Source organism: Aplidium turbinatum, chromosome 3, assembly GCF_918807975.1.
Source record: "Aplidium turbinatum chromosome 3, kaAplTurb1.1, whole genome shotgun sequence".
NCBI classification, from domain to species: domain Eukaryota; kingdom Metazoa; phylum Chordata; class Ascidiacea; order Aplousobranchia; family Polyclinidae; genus Aplidium; species Aplidium turbinatum.
The window spans coordinates 34,553,650-34,563,873 of NC_137474.1; positions in this window are offsets into that span (position 1 = coordinate 34,553,650).

Consider the following 10,224-nt stretch of genomic DNA (forward strand, 5'->3'; position numbering starts at 1 on the left):
CAAATTTATCTTACGATTTTTCATTTTACTGTATATATTGCAGATTTAATTCCTGATGAGGACACACGTACGTGTCGAAAACGTTTGAGTTTATTTTATTTTAATTATGTTATATTTTGTGTGAAATAAAGTATGCTAAACCCGCTAAAGTTACTATATTTTATTTCTCTAATATGGTATTAGTATGCAATTTTTTTATGATAAGAACACCACTGTATGTGCATTTTATTATGATTGATTCCAGGTCGGACAATACCGAAGCCTTTGAAAACCGTACCGATTGTTTTCTTTCTTTCGTAACGCAGTGAGAATAAGTCGAGTAATAATGTGATGACATCGTAAATGATGTAAAATTAGACTTGTCGGTACACGGCCTTAGCAGTTGTAGAGCGACAATAAATAAAAACCATAAGATTACCATTGTGTACGTTTTAATGCACAATTGTACATGCATGTCGTTACTGTGACATAACGCTAAACAAAATAAAGAAGGGAAGTGTGGAAAAGTGCTATTTCGGCCTAAAATAGCACTATTGCTAAAAAATATTTTTTGCAAATGGCTTTGCCCGTGGTAGGATTTCTTTGTGGGGTTTTCTTTGCCTGCCTTGCTCTTCTTTGCTATGAGGTGAACGCATCAAGACGTGTTCCCCTCACGACCATCAGCACTCTTGATAACGCACCATAGCCGATCTTCATAGCAACTGTCCATACAAATCTTAAATATATCAGCTAAAGTTGTGTGGGCTAAAAAAGCTATAGCCTAAATATAGGCTATGTTGTTTATTTTTTATTTTTTTGTAACTTTTTCTTTTTATTATTTTCCCTTTAGTATATCTTAAATTTTTCTCAAGGTGTTGCGACCGTGCCAAATTTCTTTCAACTCAATAACTTACTTCGGTCACAAGCACGTTTTAACTTTCGCGTTTTGTCGCTTCTACCTTTTTCTCGACCTTTGCTATGTTGACGTGTAGCCTATTGTTTTTGATATGATGGTCAGAAATAAAAACAACTGAACTGAACCCTTGTTTTACAGGTTTTATATGCCTCTCTAACTTTATGTAGGCTAGCCTACTAATTTTTCAACATCTACTTACAGCCTAATTTCAGTGAGTTATATTTAAACCAACAACTTTTTTACGAGTAGTCTATAGCCTACCTCTACAAATAATTTGTTTTTTGCTTCAATTCATTGCTGGTGAAAGCACACAAGCAGGTTTTGGAAACGAAAATTAATTTATGCCTGGCCTAATACATTGTGGGGAGACCGGGGCGTAAAGTAACACGGGTCGGTTGTAACACTCTAAAGTGCGCCACCCACAGACAAACTGGAATCACGTGATTAACATAGCGCATGCGCCTTTCAGTTCATTTTCGTCATTGAAAGTTTGAGTAGGCTTCTTGAAGTACAAACGAAGTTGTGGACAAAAACATATATTTCAGTAAAGAAAGTAACTTTTTTTACTTGTTTAGTTTTTGTTAGTGTTGTTCAACCATTTAACTTAGAAATTTGAAAGGCATACAATCTGATTAAGCATTGATTATAGTTTATTGGTGCATACTTTATGAACAAGTCAGTTGACTGGGCAAGTGGTGAACGAAGGTAATTATTGGCTGCCATGGGCTTGGGTCGGTTGTAACAAATTGACTGGGGTTGGTTGTAACATTTGAAACGTGTTACATCTGGCCCCGAGCGAAACAGTATAATGTATTAAATTTATAAATGTTTCATGCCAGCCTAATTCTAATTTTAATCCTAAAGAACTTCGTCCATTGCCAAAAGCACCACCAGGACAAATAGTTGGATCCAAACGAAAAATGATGCAAGCAGAAATTTTAACGGATACGCCAGTCAAGAAAGCAATGGAAGAAGCGGAGAGACAGAAGCCTGCTAAAGCTAAAAGAAAAATAATGCTGCCCAAAAAGTCGACAAAAAGAAAACAAAATAACACACCAAGAAAAAGCGAGCCACGCTAACTGATTCTTGGTACGACGAAGAAAATTACTGTTTGGTTTGTATGGAACATTTCAAACGAGCTTTGGATTCAATGTGTCGTAGCCTATGTCACTTGTGGGCTCACAAAGCGTGCACCCCCGACATGAATTATTCGTATTTATGTCATAACTGCGACTCGGATGATGAAAACTAATTTACTAGATAACTATGGTAACCGTACCTTGCGATGTTATCTCATGTGCATAAAGAAGATATTATTTGCTGCTTTTTTGGTTTACCTTCGAGTTGCTCAAGTTGTCAGTAGCCTACTAAAAACCACCAATTTCGTTTAAGCTAGTTTAGTAATTCATGCCCATCCAAGCCTGCAGTTTCAGCTGTAGGCTAATTGAACTTAACAGTAATCGAAATTTGTTTAATAGTAGTAATCCTGTCCTTTTGCACCTCCTGGTTACACCCGCTCTGAGACCTACAGCCAGAGGTGGGCAGTAACTAATTACTTTTTGAGTAACTGTAACGGTAACTTCGTTACTATTTTCCAAAAGTAACGAAACGCGGTAACTAGTTCCTATTTTAGCACTTTTTCAACAGTTACAAGTTACTTTTGTATTGAAATTTCTGTTTCTAATTGCCGTCCATTTCTCTGCACATGTTTGTGTGTTTGCTGCGCGTTGCGCAATAGTGCATTCTTCTCAGCTGTATCGGAGCAGCACTGCCCATGAGTGGCGCTCTTGTTTTGTGATCTTATGGAGCAGGATTGCCATATTGGCGAATTCATCGCCAAAATCCAGAAATCTGGCGATTTTTTAAGACGTTTGGCTTCATATTTATGGTTTGGCGATTTGGCTCTTTTTTGGCGCTTTTTGAGAACTGATTTGGCTAAATTAATTGCTTTTGGTAATTGATCAATATGTGACTTTCTGTGCAATGTTTAGCAAAAGTGTTTGGCAACACTTGATAGCTCAGTTCATGCTTGTCGTATAGCTGCCAGAGGTGTACAGGAGCCCTAGTTTTGGAGTAATCTGAAAATATGTATAAATTGCAATAAATTTAAACTTCTTGAAAGTAACTAACTAACTGACTATAAGCATCAAAAAACACGCAACGATTATAAGCAATAGTGTGGAAAACAGACAGACGGAAAACAAATTACATTAGGAAAAGGCAACTGCGTAACTAGAAAAGAATTTGCACCACCGGGTGCGTGATACATCTAATAAATGTTGAGGAGAAGAGAATGGAGGCGCCTTCCGCAAATATTTGTTTGTTTAAATTTGGGTTGCAGCGTTTGATTAATAGCGCTTCCTGAATATTTGTTTCAAATTGGGATTTGCTTTTGCGTAAAATTTTAAATGAGTCAGTAGGCCTAGAGAATTTTTTAGCTGTGCAAAAAGAACACTCCATGATATGGTCTTTGATGGCACTTTTCTTTAATCTCAAAGTTCAGATGCTCCCAGACTCTCGTTTAAAGAGAATGTCCCCACTGATTGACAGAGGTGGGCAGTAGCGCGCTACTTTTTTGGTAAAAGTAGCGGAAGCGGCGCTACTTTTTAGTTGGAGTAACGGCGCTATTTTTTTCCAAAGTAGCGCTAGCGGGAGAGGCGCTACTTTTTTTCAGTCGCACTCCCGCTACTTTGAAAAAAATGCTTGTTTTTTTGCAATACTGGCGTGGTCAAGCAGCTATATAATCGGTTTGATTGCAAAGTTTCGGTCTTTTCTAGCTGACGTCAACTTCTTCGGCGAATATCTCCGTGTGATGAAGCCTATCTGCCAGGCTTTAGACCAGTGTTTCCCAAACTTTTTTTTAATAGCGCCCCCCTGGACAACGAACAGAGTATCAAACGCCCCCTTTGACAAAAAAAGTAAAATCAAAGTTATTTTCCATTCATCACAACTTAAAGTCCAACTCTAATGATCCGGATGAGGTTGGTGCAATGTCATCAGCCTCTTGATATCGCATTCCAGTTTGGATAGGAACAATCTTAAGTCTCCCAGTCTAACTATGTCAAGACGGTTTCTTTTGTTATCCAGACGCGTTGTTAGTGAAAGCACGCTTCACCAAGTATGAGCTGGGAAAGGCAATGATAAAAACTTTGACCCGATTCCACACGTGAGCTCTAGGGTATTTCTCTTTGATTTGGTTCTGTAGCCAGAACGATTGATACGAGATATTGAACTTCGGTTTAAGTGCAAAATCGCTTTGCAATGTTATCAGTTCCTCCTCAAGAATTCCATGTTCGGAAATATGACAGAATGGGTCGATTATCCAGTCATGGATTTCTAACAGGCATACATTCTGGAATCGAACTCCCATGCCTTTGTGTACTTCTTGAGGATGATTGCTGTACGTCTCTACATTAACATCAGAAATGCCTTTGTCACTCGTATCAAGTTGATGCAAGCTTGAGAATTGGAAAACTTCTCGTCTAGCTAAATCTCGTTGATACAACACGAGCTTATTTCGTTACCCTGAAGGGATAATTTTAATTCATTAAATTTGGAAAATATGCCTGACAAGTAGGCAATATCATTTCTCACAACCAGGACGTCATTTGCAAGGCCAGGGTCACAACTATTTAGAAATTCTACGATGGTTTCAAACAGGGAATAAAATCGTGCAAGGCAATTTTTCTTGGAAAGCCATCGTACTTCGGTGTGGAGTAGCCTATATACGCTCAAAAGCTTTATCATTTTCATTGCACAATCGTTTGAATAAGCGTGTATTCAGAGCGTGCGCTTTGCTTTGATGACAGTCTTCAAAGATAAATTAAGACGAACGCTAGATCAAAATATTCTCGGATTGTAAGATCGGATTTGCGTAATCGCATTGCTTCAAATTGTCATGCGTTACGTTATGACCTCAACTAACTTGTATGGCACTGCGAAGCGACATTGCCAACATAATTGCCACAATATCTGCCACAAAGCTCTTATAGTCACCGTCTTCTTTTGTATGTCTTTGAAGCGAAACATGACAAAAAATGCTTTGCAATCCTCTTCTTGTAACTGCCCCGATTTACTCTCAGCGCCCCCCAATCGCCCACTTTATAGCCAGCGCCCCCTTCATGGTCGCAAACGCCCCCAGGGGGGCGCTGGCGCCCACTTTGGGAACCACTGCTTTAGACATTCTCCAGGGCGAGTCCAAGGCGTATTACGGAGTCTTGCTTCCAACCATCACAATTTGGGGGAAGAAGTTGACCGAGACCAGTGATCTTGTGACCTGTGAGGAGTTGAAAGTGAAAGTCCTTGAAGGGGTGAAGAAACGATTCAACAAGTGCTTCAGCGACATGAAATGCGTTATGGCATCATGTCTTCATCTCTCCTTCAAGACGCCGTGGCTACAATTTGTGCACTACATTTCCACGGATGATGCTGACGCACTGCGAGAAAAAGTCAAGACAGATGTTATTCGACTGTTGCAGGAGACATCACGCCAGGTTGATACCGAGAAGAGTGACACCAACACCAGTCATGACCCCGAGGATGTATTTTTTTGGTGTGTTCGCGCCATCCCGTGAAACGTCGGTGCAGAAGGAAGCAGCAATTGTAGACGCCTTTTTTTCGGACAAGAGCAAGTCCTTGAGCTTTTGGAATACCGAGTTAAAACATCTGTTGATTAAATACAACACCCCTATTCCTTCCAGTGCTGCGGTGGAGACACTTTTCTCTGTTGGAAACGATGTGCTTAAGCGAAAGCGGGTAGGACTTAGTGACTCTCATTTTGAAATGCTCGTGTCTTTGAAAGATGCGTAACAATAAATTTTCCTTAGAATGTGTTTTCTATAGCCTAACGACGTTAAAATGACAGCGTAAACGAATGACAACATTCGTTTTCAAGGTCGTTTTTGCGTCACTAGGGACTTGAGTGTTTCCTAGTGTCATTTTAGCAGTGGCGTACCGTGACCACTTTGACAGGGTGTTCAGTGACGTCAAAGCAACAGCGGGGGGTCTGGGGGGCCCCCCCCAGAAAATTTTTAAAATTACCATTGAATTTGGTGCGTTCTGAGAGCATTTTCAGCACAAATTCTGAACATGAACAGAACTGACAAAAATAATGTTGTCGGAATGGAGAAGAATACAAAATAGATATTTATTTGACAGCGCATTGAATGAAAGACTTAATAATATCAAACATTAAGTTGCATTTCTAAAGTCACATACTTCAGTTCACTTTTTATTTCCGACCATCAAAACGAACAATATTACTTGCCATAACACAGCAGAAGTCTGAAAAAACGCGAAAGTTAAAGCGTGCTCGAGATGGAAATGATTTACTTCATGCAAGGATTAGGCACGGTCGCAACACCTTGAGAAGTGTACAAGCGAATTAAAAACAAACAGGTGAAAGTTAAAACAAAAAACAATAGCAAAGCAACTCGATAATAAACAAGAAAAGAAAGTCGATTGCTATGTTGGTCGGCTGTACTTTTATCCGCCGTACTAGTTAGTAAAAACGAAAATGTTTAACACCTCGACTACAGAAGGAAAATTCATCTATAGCATAATTCGATTCTTCTTGTTTGTGCAATAAATTTTTGAATTACATCGTCGTAGAAAGCTTGCTTTTGCTTCAGTTCCAGCAAAAGTTGTTTCCAACGCTGATCACCTCAAACTCTAATCCAACAAGCTAAAACTTGCTATTGCCTGGGATTCCCCCAATGACGCGCCAAGGTGTGCAGATCAGCGAGTGCACAGCCTGGCTGACCTAAAACCATTGCTGTTTTCGCTGCCTTGTGACGTCATTTTCTTAATTGTTTATTTTAAATAGCACTCGCAAAGCTGTCAGTGCACACCCAGCTTAAAGGTAATGACCGAAAAAAATTAAAGGCAATGACCTCAAACGTTCGAGTATTAAAATTAGAAGGGGAAGAGTTTTGCAATTGAAAAGAAAGCAATCAGCATGCAGCAAGATGTTAGAATATCATGAAAGTAAAGAACATCGACAACCGATGGAAATTTTCTTTTTTTCTGGATTTCTTGGGGTGTGCAGTGCACACCTTGAACACCCTGAATATACGCCACTGCATTTTAGACAAAAGTAGCGGTAGTGCGCGCTACTTTGGCCCGAGTAGCGGGTAGCGCGCTACTTTTGTGAATTGGTAGCGGAAGCGCGCGCTACTTTGGCCCAAGTAGCGGGTGCCCACCTCTGCTGATTGATAACCCCTGTTGATAATTTATGCCATAAACAGAGTTTTTAAGGCAACTGATCTCAACTGACTGATTTGTTTTGATAGTGCAGTCGTGGGAGCTTTTTTGTGGGAAAATTTTTCTATCAAGCTGATACTTTGCTCAGACCAGTCCCAGGTATACAAGTCCCACCCCCACCCCCCTTGGTAACTCATGACAAAGACAGGACTCAATTCAATTTTCTCTTTCGCCTTAGTTGTGTGATGTTCCAGGCGTTATGATGCAATATAACCGAAGTTGCCAGTTCCGCAGTTTTCACGCAAAATGAGACAATTTTGTTTTGGAGTTGGGGAAAATTTTTGCATGTCGCAGATTGTTTGGCTTCGTTTAAGTTAAATCCAAATTTTACAAAATAAATACCATGTTTAGTCAAAAATTTATTTTTGATTTTAATTTGTGCAAACGTTAAAATTTTGGAATTGTTTCAACTTGTACATTTTTCCTTCAGCTGCAAAAATAAAATTGAATTGAACTATCTGGCAACCTTGAACACAACAAAGAGAAAGTAAGACAAGACACGACACGAGGTACCGTATGCATTAACAAATAATATACAAGAAAGTATGCCGCAATAGCTCAATTCTGGAACGAAGAAGCTTGAAGATCAAGCAGCGCTTTGTTCGACTCCCAGGGCGTTCCTTGCTCAACCCCAGAGTTTGTCTTTCCAGCGCGGTGGAGTTCAATAATGGCTTCACGTTTAGCCTTCATAGTATTAAGTTCAATTAAATGTTATCACCCAAGTAATGAAATCTGAAAGATAGGGTTTATTACATTCCATATTGAATAATAGCAACGAGGTAAATAGATTAAAACCTACTTTAAATTAAGTTACAAAAGATGTCCAAGGACTTGTGCTGCAACCTATGTGATTTACGAGCGTACCGTATTTGATGCCTTGTAGACATATACAGAGATGGGCAAGATCACCAGTATTGGTGATCTTGAAGATCAAGATCACCAAGAATAGGTGATCTTGAAGATCAAGATCACCAAACTATGTGATCTTGAAGATCAAGATCGTGATCTTGAAGATCAAGATCACTTTCAAGATCACTTTTTGTGTACTTGAAAAATAATGAAGTTTTTGATCAATGATATTGCAAAAAATAATTACTATAAGCAACCTGGGTAAAGGTATATAGTTGGTATTGCTAACTTTTACTTTTAACTACTCGATCGCTGGCCTAAGAATTGTAATAAGTTAGTGACTGTTGCTATTAGACCTATCAATTGTTGACGTAGTTTGCCTATAATCGCAACGTCACACCCAAGGCCGAGGTTAATTATAGTAGTTCTGAAAAAGTCGCAACATTTGCAATTAGTTTTATACTTTTTATTTATAATAAATAAATAAAAATAAACTTTGAACTGCATCATTTTTTACCAAATTTTAGTTTGGTTCATGTGGGAGTTATTATTCGTGTTACTAAGTAGTTTTAACTTTCACTGTATTATGTCAATGTTTGTTGCACCATTTACCCATCTGGCAACCTTGATACTGTTGTCTGCTATCAAAAAAGTTCAGAGGTTTGCGGTCAAACAAACCGCTCCATACTCAGACCGTAAACAAGTCTTGGTCTGGTTGATTTGCTGCAATAAACCACTTTACATGACCAAAGTCGGCTAGAGTCTAGATTTTTTAACACCGCCATTCTAGACTTTTGAAACATCTAAAATTGGGTCAAAGAAGGAAAACATTTCTTTAAAATTCACACATGGAACTTGTGAACAAAGTTAAATCATTTTTTATTATACGTCAACATAAAGTACACGGAAGTTGACTTCTTTATTATGACCAACACAGAAAACTTTTTCAATTTTGAAATGGCAACACTGACCAGATTAGATGGAGACTTTAAATCGTCTTTTGTTGGACACATATCATATTAACAGTGACTTAATGTTAGTAGTTGCCACTAACTACTTTGTACAGTACGAGTTCTAAAAAAATGACTCTATCTAGTAAGTAAACTTCAATTTTAAAGTGATCTTGATCTTATTGTTCTTCAAGATCAAGATCACTCAAAAAAAAGTGATCTTAGATCAAGATCAAGATCACCAAAAAAAAAGTGATCTTGAAGATCAAGATCACAATCTTGATCTTCAAGATCACTTGTGATCTTCAAGATCAAGATCACGCCCATCTCTGGACATATAATATAATTCATTACAAGTGTCCAGAATTTTCCATTAAGAATTCAATGCCAACTTGGAGTAATATCGTCTTTTTCTTGAGCAATGGCAAGTTACACTTCAAACCTGATATTAGGACCGTAACTCAAATACTCATTGTCGGCATCCTCCAGCATTGTCAGTGTTGCTTGATCAATTTTTAAGTATATATATTATAAATGATATTATATATTACCGTATATGAAAGTCTGTTCAAAATAGATCGAAATTAAAGCAATCAACCACGTCATACCTGAAAACTTCTAAAATTTACCTCAACTGGGAAATATATATAAACTAGCAATCTTTGGCATTGTTGAGCACTGTAAGGCTTTGTCAGGCATTGTAGGGATTAGCAGATAGTTTCAAAGCTTGTCTGATCGTAATATGAAAAACCAGCTACCGGTACAGTAAATTAAAACTGGCAACCTCAATAATACCTGATCATACTTGACAATGGGTATTTGGAGGTATTACGTACGGTACCTGATGTAAATTGCATTTGAATTTTAATAAAATAATTTTTGGGATATAAATCAGTTGTGGAATGTGGATTCAAGTTTTTTTTAAGGCAGTGGCTATTTGACCGGCACCGGTCTTTGAATCTGAAACACTATTTGACCGGTCATGACGTCACTATATAGGCACTTCTTTCTTTTTCTCTTTCAGAGCAAAAGACGAGAAGAGTGCCTATATATATATGTTCTAAATTTGACAATTATGTTCAACTGATTGGGTGGCGTGTAGGATATCGTACGTCTCGGGTTAGTGTTCCAGAGGGAATGAGTTCGATATTACGCGGAAGCGTTTTTTTTTTTTTTTTTTTTTTAATTTTTAACTAAATTTTGACCCGAAGTGACTCAATTGTTAGGCTGCTGTATTTTTGTGGTCAATTTTTAATTTCAGAAGCCTAC